Genomic DNA, 13758 nt, shown 5'->3' with positions numbered 1-13758 from the left:
GGTCCCTCTGGATCCCATCCCATCCCATCCCATCCCATCCCATCCCATCCCATCCCATCCCATCCCATCCCATCCCATACCTCAGGCATGTCAACCTCACCACTCAGCTTGGTGTCATCTGCAAACTCGCTGAGGGTGCACTCAATCCCACTGCCTGTTTCATTGATGAAGATATTAAACAGTCCTGGTCCCAGTATGGACAGCTGAGGGACACCACTCATCATTGATCTCCATCTGGACATTGAGCCATTGATCACTACCCTCTGGATGCGACCATACAACCAATTCCTCATTGACCAGTCTATCCATCAAATACATATTTCTCCAATATAGAGAGAAGTATGTTGTGAGAACTGTGTAAAGGCCTTAATAAAGTCCAGATAGATGACATCTGTAGTTTTTCCCTTGTCCACTTTATCATAGAAGGACACGATGCTGGTCATGCAAGAATTGCCCTTGGTAAAGCCATGCTGGCCATCTCAAATCAGCTCCCTGTCTTCCATGTGCCTTAGCATAGCTCCTAGGAGGATCTGTTCCATAATATCCTCAGGCACAGAAGGGAGGCCTACAGATCACTAGTTCCCAGGTTCCTCCTTTTGACCCTTTTTAAAAATGGGCAAGATATTTCCCTTTTACCACTCACCAGACGGCTTCACATGACTGCCATGACTTTTGAAATATGATGGAGAGTGGCTTGGCAACTACATCAGCCAATTCCCTCAGGACTCTGGGATGCATCTCATCAGGTCCCATAGACTTATGTATGTTCAGGTTTCTCAGGCGGTCATGAACCTGATCTTCTTTTACAGTGGGAGGGACTTTGCTCCCCTAGTCCCTGTCATATGGTCCATCCACTCAAGAGGTGTGGAAAGAGAGATTGCCAGAAGACCGAGGCAAAATGTTATTGAGTATCTCAAACTTCTCCTTGTCCATTGCCATGTTCATTGCAGGGTGCACTTTCTTTGATCTTCCTTTTCTGGTTGGTTGGGTTTTTTTGTTTGGTCTTTTTCGGGTAGGCTGTTTTGGGGAGGGTTTTCGGTTTGTTTGTTTCTTTCTTTTTTTCTTTTTAATACTAGCTTTTAATGCTAGTGCAAAAGATGCAAGTGATATAGATAGACTGGATCTTCTTAGACCTTTCAAGCTTTATGTTTCTGTTTCCTTCTCTTTCCCTGATGGTCAGTGTCTGTGAATTTGTCTTTGAATCCTTGTCAGTGTTTAACAACAACTTACAAACACGAGAGAGTCCTTCCAGTGTCAGGTGCCAAGGTTGCATATGGAACTGGCATCAGAACCGTAATTTATATTTACAGAACTGATTGTCATAGATAAGCACTGCCAAATAGATATGGCCACTCAATGACAAAATGAAATAAACTGTGCAGGGGTATTCTGAGTTTCCATTTCTGAGCACTTCCTTTCTGTGATGCTGGGTTTTAGTTTTTCTGTAACAGTCTACAAATAGAATTGAATAAATAATCCATGTGATATATAGGATTGCTTTTAAAAAGATAAACCGATCTCTATCTATCTGTGCTTCTGTCTTCAGCAGTCGTGACTCACTGTGAAAGCAGGACAAGGACTATTACTGTTCCTCACTCACAGGATAATGATAAATACGGACTCCTGAATACAGTACAGTGTGTAATGGCTCTACCTTTATCATGTCTTAACTGTTGCATTGTTGCTTTAGGCCACTGTAAGTATGACACTTTGATTTCTCCAGGGCAAACTCCACTTTCCATCCAAAAATGAAGAAATAATAATAAGAAAAATAAAATAAATAAAAAAGAAAACAAACAGGTAGCCATACCTCCTGTCTATAAGAAAAAAGGCTGATTTCACCTTGCTTCCTTCAAATAATAATTTCACTTCCTTCCTTTTCACCTTCCTTTCCTTTGAGAAAGCTTAGCTCAGACTAGAAAATACCTCATTAAGTAGATATTGTTCTGGGTTTTGCAACATCAAAGTTTATAAAGTAATTTGTGACAAATTAGAGCAGGTAGAAATGTAGAAAACTTGAAGTCTGAAGTTTGTGTGGATATCACTTTCCCTACCCTGACCACTCACTACTTCAGCTTAAATAGTAACTCTAAACTGACAGGTTCTTGAGTTGTTACACATTCATCTTCAGCAATACAACGCTAGACAATGTTTATGAAACACCATATAAATTCAGTTTCCTTGTCTAGGGTATGGAAGAGTAGCCATACATGCCCAGAAGAAAGGTCCATCTATCTAGAATCCTTCAAAAGTCCAAGAATAACAAAAAAAGAGGATGCCTTGTGGAAAAAAAAAAAAAAAGTCACTGTGATGCTGTGAAGCAGTCCTCCAAGTTCCCAAAGTCTGTACTTCAAGAACTCCTTGAATCCAAGGTTGTATATATAATTGTAAGATTAAATACAGATGCCATCTTTTTATTTCTTTTTGCACATTGTTCTGCTCTGGTCAGGAAGCTCATCAGTAATGGATCAACACCCCCCAAATATCTTTCACAGCTCTGCAAAAGTCTCAGCATCTCATGAAAGGCTGGTACCCGCCTAAGGAGGATCCCCCCCAGCTTTCACTATGTTTTGGAACATGGAGACAAAGTGCAACTTCAGGTTTTATACCATACCTTTTGGTGCCAAAATAATGCTTCAGTTAAATCCCCTCAATAACAGGACATGAGTCCATTATATACATTTTAGTTAGGCTTACATTTTAGAAATATATTGATATATGTGATGAGTAAGCATGTTAAGAAGACATAGATTTTCAGATACTCCGCTCTCGTCAGACCCTGCCTGGAGTACTGCATCCAGCTCTGGGGCCCCAATGTAAGAAGGACATGGACCTGTTGGAGTGAGTCCAGAGGAGGGCTACAAAGATGACCACAGGGCTGGAGCAGCTCTCATAGGAAGACAGGCTGACAGAGCTGGGGTTGTTCATCCTGGAGAAAAGAAGGCTCCGGAGAGACCTTGGAACAACGTTCCAGTGCCTAAAGGGGGCCGACAAGACAGGTAGAGAGGGACTTTTTACAAAGGCATGTAGTGATAGGCTAAGGGGGAATGGCTTTAAACTAAAATATGTAGATTTAGATTAGATATTTGGGATAAATTCTTTACTGTGAAGGTAGTGAGGCATGGGAACAGGTTGCCCAGAGCAGCTGTGGATGCCCCATCCCTGGCAGTGATCAAGGCCAGGCTGGATGGGGCTTGGAGCAACCTGGTCTAGTGGTCGGTGTCCCTGCCCATGGCAGGAGAGTTGGAACCAGATGATCTTTAAGCTCCCTCCCAACTCAAACCATTCTATGAATCTATGAAAAGACTAAATTCTAGCTCCCAGTATGAGGGGAGATAATCTAAATTCTATAATGCATGAATCAGAATACTAGAGGCATACAAATGAAGAGAAAATTGGGTCACTCTCCCACCCCAAATCCAATTTAAGCAGCTAGACAAAGATGTCTGTGAACAAATTGTTTAGCAACATTCATTCTTTTGAAGGGCCTGCTTCATCATTCCATGGTCTCATCTTTGTCCTGGGACATCTGCTGAAACTGCTGTTTCAAAGACATTCCTGCTGCAAAAACTTACAAGGCACAACATAAGCATGAAAAAAAAGAAAAAAAAGGAATAAGATGAAGCAGGAAACGAGAGAGAATTTTCATAGGGTAAAAAGTGTATGTGTAAGAATTTAAAAACTGCATAGGTCAGTAAGTCCTAACTCCTCAGAGTGTGGCTGGAAAGTAGATACAGGTTCCACCAAATAGGTGAATAATGTTGATTTCATTTGACACACTGTTTTGTAAATTCTGGAGAGAAATGTGCTCCAGATTGTGCCTGTTGAAGGAGTAAATAGCCTACATGTACATCTGGCTGGGGAATCACCATATGATTGGGGGGGGGAAGATAGAACAAGATCAAAATTTTCAATATTTTAAAATTATATTTTTCATTAAATAAATCTAACACAGCATCATTTCTCAGATATGCTCAATGTTGACCGAAATATTTTGGAGATGAAAGGAGAGAAAAGAGAATTGTTCAAACTCTAAAAGGCCTCTTCTTAGGGGTCCAAAATGCCAGGGTATTTTATCTTACCCATATACAGACAGTAAATCAACCGTTCTTTTCTCATCTTTTTGATCTTCGTGGCATGTGAACGTGAAACTGTATTACTGTCATTCTTTACTAAAGTAACCTTCATGCTATAAAGCATGACTGGTTCCACAAATATTTTCTTTCCTTGTATGGATGTCAGTACAGCTTTCCAGAGGCTTCAGAACTCAGTTCTATTTTGTTGACATTATCTTTGGCCTTGAACAGAGAAGAACTCCTCTAGATTCAGATGAAGTCAAATAAGATAATGTAAATTTGTCTTGTAAGTCTCATCCAATAGGTTGAAAATATGTATTTTGAATGTTATTTCTTTAGCATGTTGTGATTTTCTTCAGTAAAAGGTTAATGATTGATACAAGCAAAACACTATTATGTTTAATCTAGACCCTTAAGCACTTTTTTCTTTGCCTAAGAGTACTGATCACTGTAGTAAGAAAGTAACTGATATTTAATGGCATTATTTGAAAGCACAACACCAGTAGAAAAACACCATGGAAACAGGTGTTTATTATTGTAAAAATTGTCTCCATCTTGCATATGGCAACACAATAAAGATGTTTTTGTAAACGCCTTGCACACAAAGATTTTAGTCTTGTTCACAGTTACTATTTAATCAATAATGCGGGGATATAATAAAGTTCCACAGCTCAGTTTAACCTTTTGCAATCTCCATTTGTGAAATATTTAGAAGCACTAAAATTAATTGAACTACTCATTATTAATGTTATCTATAATTTCATTCCCTGCCTCTTTAGCAAATTGTAAGTGAACCTGTCTTAGTTCCTTTCAGTAAATGATTAGAATACAAGAATAATTTAGCCAGATCATTTTCATCCTAATTTGCACATCAAAGTATTTGCTGTTCATGTTGTGGTTTTAGCTGTCAGTAACATGAAATTTTCTCTGCTCTTTGACTACATAACTGAAATTTATGAAATAACAATAACAAATAAGTGCATAATGGATAATATGTATTGGATGCACATTTTGGCACAGTGCAATAATATTTGCTAAAAAGTATTACGCTTTTGAAACCTGTGGACTTGTTCATAATAAATCACTTGCCTTGATAATCACAAAAAAACCTAATCAACAACAACAGGCAAATATAATACAATACCTAAACTAGAAAGTGCTTTCATTTCTTAAAATGTATGCTAGTTTGTATTATGTTTTGAAATGTTTTAACATTCTTGTAGCTTCAGAGAAATACAATCCATGAGTAACATTTGTAAACAGCTTGAATTCTGCTGTTGTAAGAGTCTGTACAATTAATTATATCACCTTCCAGCAGCGCATGTTAGCATTAACACAGTAAATGTGTTACGACAAAGCTTGTCTTCTTATGAGTTGCCACAGAACATAGTTCTTCATTGAGTATGTCATAGACAGATTTCTTGGTAAGACTCACCTTGTCTGACTTTGGGCCTCTATGTATGACCTAGCTGTCAAAACTTTTTTGTATGTTGGGTTTTAATAGTTAATGGAGAGAAATAGGCATTTCCAGATAACGTAACAGATTTCACATAACCTGTGTTACAAAGAAGTGCTTTAGCAGATGGGAATCTTACCCTGAAAATGCCTATTTTTCTACTGACTATCACAAAGCTTTCAGCTAACTACCTCAGATACAGATGTCTACAGTCAGGTAGATGTCTAGATGTAGGAAATATGAATCTTACTCCTTTTTTTCTGGAAAATAATTTCACACGATTTCCCTGACTGCTATTTGTTCTGTTATGAGTCAAGTAATTCAACTGCAGACTTTGATGACTGCAAAGGATAATTATCAGAATGAGGCAGGAGCAGGGTTCCACAGTCCTTAGAAATCGTAGGACTGGCAAGTTTGCAAATCTGCTGACAATCTGTAGACTTAACCCCAAGTGTTAAGAGCATCCTCAAGGTGATTCTCCATGTGTGAATGGGATAAGCAATGAGGACTTGCAAGAAGTACTGAATGCAAGGGAATGTTAAAAATATTTTTTTTTTAAAAAAAAAGCAGCATAACAAAGATATTCTGAATAAGTTCATTGCTTTCAGTGCCCTGTTTCACCTACAGTAGGAATATGGGGTTGGTGGGAAGCCAGACATGTATATGAGACAAGTTATTCCCTTTCTGTGCTTCTGACAACATTCTGTCTTATTCATAGGTGGCCTACAGGGATCTATTTTCTGTGCCATTGCTGAAGGGAGTTAGGAAATTATATCTGCAAAAGAATTGGCAGAGTGAGTGTCTTTAGAAAGAGCAGGAAAGCTTCCTTAATTTCCACAGAGAAATTTTCTTAGGCAACCTTTGCAACCTATGTTTGATTTACACTTCGACAAATTTATCTCTGATGTTTGTCTGCCTGTTAAATGTGATTTTCAGGTAACTCCAACTTACTGAAGTTATTCTGGGATCCTTTCAAGGGCAGCAGACCTGTATGTAAGACAATGGGTTTTGCCTTTAAGATCTGCTAATTCAGCACAAGAGGAATGTGTTCTCTTCCAGTGAATCACAAACTCTTGTCTAGAATTAGTGTGCCATCCATGTTCTCCCCTTGTAAGTCATATCAGAGAAGTGAAACACATTTTAACTCTCAGAATCCTCCCTGTTTTCCCTAACCTGTTGAGCAGCAGTCCAGTTCTCAGGAAACAGCAACAAAAAATATCTCAGTAACTGCATTTCTTAATGCTTGTTAAGTAATGGATATCAATATTTTAATCATACTTGTTTTCTGCTATGAGTAAGGGAACAATTTAAAATAACTGAAATAAATTATTTTTTAATTTAAATAGCTTTTAATTGAAGAGAAATTGGAAAAAGAAGAAAGCAGGAAATTTAAAAAAATCAACAATCTAACAACTAGCTTTGACAGAGTCATTTTAAAGCCTACTTTGCATGCCTCTCAGGAGAAATTTAGTGAAGACTTCTCCCCTGAGAGGTGGAATATGCTAGAGTACAACATGTACCTTATTTCCACATTTTGTCACGGTTTGTAATTTAGTGTGTCATAGATAATTGGAAAAAAAAAATGTAGATGGTAATTTTATTTAAGGATAGTCTAATCTGGTGGTCCATGAATAACACTAACATTTTTATAAATGAGCAAGTATGAGTAATCCTAACATGGTGTTGTAAAAAAGCAATATAAATACCAGAAAAGAGAGGAGAAGAAGAAGAATTATCTTAGAGCAAACAAATTAATGGATATCAAGTATCTTAAATATAAAATTAAATACTGTCACATCTTTTTGTAGATGAATGTTAGCTTGTATCTCTTCTCCTAGTGTTAACTAGGTGCTGGTTACAAGGGAAAACTGTTACTGTTTCAAATTGCACAACATTTCAACCTACCAGAATAATTATTGCAAGAAGATGTTAACAAAAATCCCTTGGCAGAGCTTTACAATCAAATCTAAACAACATATATTGAAGTTCTCTTGATACTTCCATCTCAACGGGGATGCTGCTGCTTCTTGAACCACCTTGGTCTAGAAAATTACTTTAAGGAGTTCCAGAATACTGAGGTAGAGGGCAGGGAGGAAGATTCTTCCTCAGTTTTATAATCCTTTCATTGTCAACCTTTCATTAGCTCAAAACTGACATCGGCTGCCTTGTTAATACTTCCAGTTCCTGGGGAGTGATCTGCACTGACAAATGCTATAACACTGTAATTCCCCTTAGCTTAGTACTTAGACTGTCTTTGTCTTTGTGGTGAAATGTTCTCAGTGAAGCTTTAAAATGTGGATTTTCAGTCAGTTTTTTATTCAGTCAATTTTCTGGGATACTTCTTTGGCTTCATTGGCTTTTAACAGGTGTGAAATTCTATTTCAAGTAAGTTCGGACACTCTTTATTATTCATATAAAAGTTTTTCTGTACTTAGTATAGGCTTTTCAGACTTCAATGATCCTTAAAGTGTGGGTTTGCATTTATATAGCAGAAGACAAGACGTGAGCATTTTTCTTTAATGATACAGGTTTTTGCTTCTTCAGATGATAAGGAAGACCCAGAAAAGCAAAAAATTCCAGCACTCTAGATCATTCAGGTGAGAATCAAGTGTTAAATGAAAAAATGTAAGCAATGGAGTAACAACTTACATTTCCTAAGGACTATAAGCTTTTTAGTCTTGCAATTGTTGATTAAAAATGACAAATATGATGCAGGACCTTTTTATAAAGGAATACAGGAGCAATATATATTATATATTTTTTAAAATTATTATTATGTATTCATATAATGTAATGCTGATACTCCCATCTCTCAAAAGGGATAATTTGAAAAGCAAAGTTGCAGGAGGGAAAAAGAGAATAAAAATACACCCTCAGCTAACAGAATAGCTACCATTCAAGGAGTCGTACAGACTCCAGTTTGGAAAAGGCAAACGAAAACCATGAATGTTATGAAAAAAGTGTATACGGTATAGTGTGGCTATAAGAGTAGCAAGCTAAACTGTGAACATGACAGGAAATCTTTTTCAAAGAGAAAATAATTAAACCATGGAACTCATTGTAAGCCTGTGCAGAGGCCAAAAATATAATTAAATTCAAGAACTGATTAAGCACTTTCATGAAGTAAAAGTCCATGAAGGGGTATTAAGCACAAAACAATGAATCTGTGCTCTGACTCCAGAACACCCTTTGTTAAAAAATGCCCGACATCTGGAGATGAGCATCATTCTTTTCTCCCCTTGTTCATTTCCTGTATTCAGTCTCTAGCCAGATACTACATCCCGCTGTCAGAAGTTAAGATACTGATCTATAAAGGGTTGAGTCCAGCTCATTGCATGGTCTGCCATTACATGGCAGCAGCACTGTACCGAAAAATAGTCATCCCTATGCCTATTATGCACCTATTAAGGTATTGGGAACACCTATGGATTTTGTCTCTGTGATAAATGGAGCATCACCTACTTCTAAGACGCTGGCAGACAGGAACAACGTTCCCTCTTGGACAGTAGCTGTGTTTTGAAAACTAGTTGACCAAGGCATAGGGAATCCGCCTCTCATTGACTCTCCAGGTGGCATGGAAAACTCAGACCTGAAGCTACCATCTGCAGGAGGAAATGCCATCACCACCACGGTATAGGTTATTCTGTTGAGGAACAGATTAAATGGGTCTCTTTTTTTCCTACAAATTTCTTTACTTTGTCTGGCATTCTTCCATCCCTTCTGTACTCAGAGCGAAGTTATATCCACAGACGTAAGTTAATAGCCCAGTGGTCAAGCTGCTGATCACACGGAGCTTGCTGGGTCTATTTTCTAGCATTGCTAATATATTTTAGCCAACAGCTGATTAATGTCAAGTAAGCAATCATTAATTTGAACACAGGATAGAATCCCTTAGGATAGCCTTGAATGTGTTGATTAAGATACTTTGTGTGAAAGGTTTGATTTGAATACTCTCACAAGGAGAAGGATGCTCTGAATACTTAGAAACTCAGCTGGCCACTATCAGAAAGCTGTTCTGGGCTCTGAAATCTGATAAGGGGATGCTTTCTGTTTTGATACTTGGATGACAGAAACTTCCTGGCATGTATTTGATTAGCCTGACCATCACCTTGCGTGTAATAAGCAACTCAAATAATAAATTCCTGTTATGATATTCTGCTGTCGTTATGTGAGAGATAATTACAGATCTCTCTTAAATTCAGTTACAGGTATGAACTAGTGTGTAATTAATGTCAGAAAAAAAAATAATAAACTTACTGATTCTGTTTTCTGTCAGTACTGAAGATCCTTCACTACAGCTTTTATGGATTTAGTGAGTCTGTTTTATCTCAGGCTTCCAGTGCATTCATACTAGTATAATTGCAATGTTTTCGGTAGAGCTATTATTTATCTATTTACCTAGAATGCAAGTGAGAGCATAAAAACACACTATATTTCCAGAAATTCCCATTAATATCTGGCAACTCTTTCTTTAATTCTAAGGTAATTTTATTTTACTATATCTAAGATATTTACTTAAATAAGATAGATATTTACTATATCTAATATATCTAAGGTATAATATTTTATGATACCTTTAAAACAGGATATATGTGCTTTTTCTTCATCTACACTTTCACTTAAATTTAGGTCATGGGGGAGGAAAAAAACCCATATATAAAAAGACATCCTGACCTAATTGTTTTTGTCCAGCTCTACTATTGACTATTGTGAATATAAGACATAATTATGACTCTAATGAAAAATTTAAATAAATAAGCACTGCATATTGAAAGTCAAATCATAGTAATATGATTTTCCTGAAGCAGGGCAAATACACAGTGCACTAAGTCTTTGCATGAATTATACATGAGACTTTATGGATGACTTACCCTACTTTGAACAACCCACGAGAATAAAGAAAAATGCTATAACTAGATTTCTGTGGGGGAAAAACAAGATTCAGATTAGTGATCATTCTTTTTAACACTGACATTCCTACTTTGTAACTATATGCTGAAAAAAATGCCTCATAAAAAAAGCTGTTTTATCCACTTGCATGTTAAGTAAACCTTGGTTTCTTCTCTCACTTAATGCCCCCCCCCCCCCCCCCTTTTTTTTTTCATTTCTGTATGGTTATTCCCAGCCCTTTGTAATTTTCTTTAAGGAAAAGCCATTCTCTTTAATGGGACTCTGAAAAGCCATTGTGGAATTAAGAAATAAAATGTTTAAAAGCATGAATCATGGAGATAAACACAGGAGACTTGTACAGATCTAAAAACGATAGATCAAGCAAAAGAAATTGTGCTGACAGTTGCTTCACTGAAAGATATTTTGGCTTCAAAATGCAAAACATTAAGGACCACATATCCCAGATGCCAGCTTCTTCGGGTGAAGTTTGTACTTATATTTTTTAGCTCAGTCTTCACATCTATTAGATGCAAGGTCAAAATCCCCCACTTTTTCACAGGCTTATTTGCTGACCCCTTAACTTACGAGATGTTAAGGAAGATAATGCATGGGGTGGGCCCTATGAGAACTGTTCCTTTCCCTCTGCGATTAGAAGGAGTTCTGGGTGGGGTCTTCCAAGAAATACTAAAATCCCTTAGTTTTGTGAGGCATTTTAGCTTTCATCATTCTCTCATTTCCATCCTCTTCAGGCTGGGAAGCCCTCTGGTGCTCCAGCAGCAACATGAACCCAGCAGACCACTGCAGCTGAATCCGTAACTTGATTATTTATGATCATGTGAAACAGCTGTGTAACAGCTCAAGTTACAGATTCAAATAGAGACTAACATCACAGGAAGCAACTCTGAGTATTTGAAGGAAGGCAGATACACTGCAGAGATGGTAAGCCAAGCAAAAGACTGGGCACTGAAGAAAACGGGACTAACTGTTATAGCAGGAGAGAGTATAGGACTGGAAAACAGATCTCTGGTGAGATATTCACCTTTCTGCAGCTGCTGGAAATTAGGTGGACCTTCAGGTAATAGGGAATCTCTAGCAGTCCCTTGCAGAATATCTTTTATGAAGAGCTAGTGATTTCAAACAGAAACTGAATGTAGGTCCTAGCCATGCAGGTGTCTCTATGCTAGCATTAAGCTGCCACTACAATAACCTGATAGCACTAGTACGCGTATTTGACTCTTGACTGACACATAGTGAAGGTGTGTGTCAAGTTGACCTCCGTGTATGCTGGTGACCCCATATACAACTCCCTTGCCAACTCCCTCGGTGCCCTGGCATGCTAAGGGCTGTCCACCTCCCTTCCACCGGTGAGAGAAGACATAGTTCATGAACATGATTACAACAAAACTCACGCATAAGTGCGCAGATATTGCAGCCTGTATTGAACATCAACACAGATGTGTTTCTGCACAGCATGCTGCATTACCTGACAGAAAAGTCCATCCAGTGCTGACCACATGAAAGGTTCCTAAGTTCCAAGGGATATAAACTTATATAATCTATCTCCTGTACCTTTAACCTCTTTTTAAATTCCACTCCTCTCTGTATATCAGTGTCAAGCAGCTTTGTTCCATCCCTCAGTACCTATACCAGTACATGATAAACATCTCAAATAGTACTAGAGTCTAGGCAACTAATTTGTGAATAGTTTAGTGAAGTTTTGTAAAGATACTTAGAAAAATAAACTGGGTCAACGCTACCTATACTTGATTTAATTTACCGACTGAACTCCACTGATCACCATGGAAACTGAGACCTTCTAGCTCTGATACAGACTTAAATGCAGGTGTCTTGATCTCAAACGGAATGAGCAAAGCCAGTTATGAGAAAAGCTAGGGAAGACTAGAAAGTGGAGCTGAGGAATCTGAGTGAGAAGAGAGGATTCAGTAGGACACACTGGGCCAGAAAGCAAATTGCGAGAAGTGAACATGTAAGACCTCTGTATGATCTTCTTACTATAAACAGCTTGTGTGAGTTCTGAAACACTTCTGGACTGTCCAATTTGTATTATAAAGTGAATCACCTAAATAATTGCCAAAGGGACACTTATTTCAGAAAGCTAGCTACTAGGGTCTTAAAGTGATAAAGAAATGCCAAAGTTTGTTCTCTCATGGGGAAAATGCCTTATACAAAGTTTTTCTTTGGGTAAAGAAACAAAAACCAGCAATTAAAGCCAATTTTTTTCACTGTCGTCACTTTGGCATCCTGGTTCCTAGGGAGAAACTAAACAAACTTGTTTTTTGTTTCTGTAGCCTGGCTGAGTAAATGAAAATTCAGACTAAAGCAGGAGAATTGGGTTTTTTTGCATGGTTTTTAGTGTTTAAGCTGTTTGAGAAGCTAACAACACTGCTGAGGGGAAAGGAAAGCACATACAAACCATGTCTTAGTGGGTTTAGCACTAGGAGGCAGCTCTTCTGGACACTAATGATAAATCTCTCAGGCAGCTCTGTTCACAGTCATTGAAAGGAACCATTAAAAGTGACTATGTGACACCCCCCACTCCAAGTAGTCACACTGTACAATCAAGCAGAGATCAAAGAGGACAAACATAGTCAAAACCCTGGAAGATATTGCCGTGGTGGGTGGGAAAGAAATAAAACAAAGTAAATATTTATCTAGCGTAAAATCACATGGATCTTGACACATTAGTATTGCTGAACTTTAAAAAGTAAGAAACAGAAATGAGGAACTGGAGGAATAAAGCTAAAAATGTGTCAGCAGATATGTGGAGTAAGCAGAGAAATAAACAGATTAGTAGAGAACAAAAATCTTGGAAGAAGTGGTAGATTAAAAAAATGTGTCATTCTTCAGAAGTTACCATCTTGAAGGGAGCCATCACTATAATAGACATAAAATTTTCAGACAAAAAATTAATGAAGGAATTTATTGGGATTTCTTCCAAAGAGGTTCTCAGCTACAGACAAATATCCTTTGAGATTTACTGAGTATGAAAATGCAGTGCCTATTATCAATATAACAAGTAACTAAAAAAGGGAATGACAAGGCAAAACAGGGAAGCAGATTTTTGATAATGATTTAAAATATACTTATCTTAAATCCATCTAAGCATACATAAAGTAGAATGAAATGCATCTGTCCTCTTTTTTTATTATAGGGTTTTTAGATTAGAGAAACAAACAGTCCCAACATGCTCCTTAGACCTTTATCTTGAAATGAAGAGCACTAAGAAAAACCAGCAAAAGGCATATACGTTGCAACAATAATAAAAACTAATATGTGTATGGTAGTTTTGGGACAATATTTTACATGACTTTTTGG

The sequence above is a fragment of the Falco biarmicus genome, chromosome 3, assembly GCF_023638135.1.
Source record: "Falco biarmicus isolate bFalBia1 chromosome 3, bFalBia1.pri, whole genome shotgun sequence".
Taxonomy (NCBI): domain Eukaryota; kingdom Metazoa; phylum Chordata; class Aves; order Falconiformes; family Falconidae; genus Falco; species Falco biarmicus.
The sequence above is the reverse complement of the archived record's forward strand: the minus strand, read 5'-3'. Positions refer to the sequence as shown.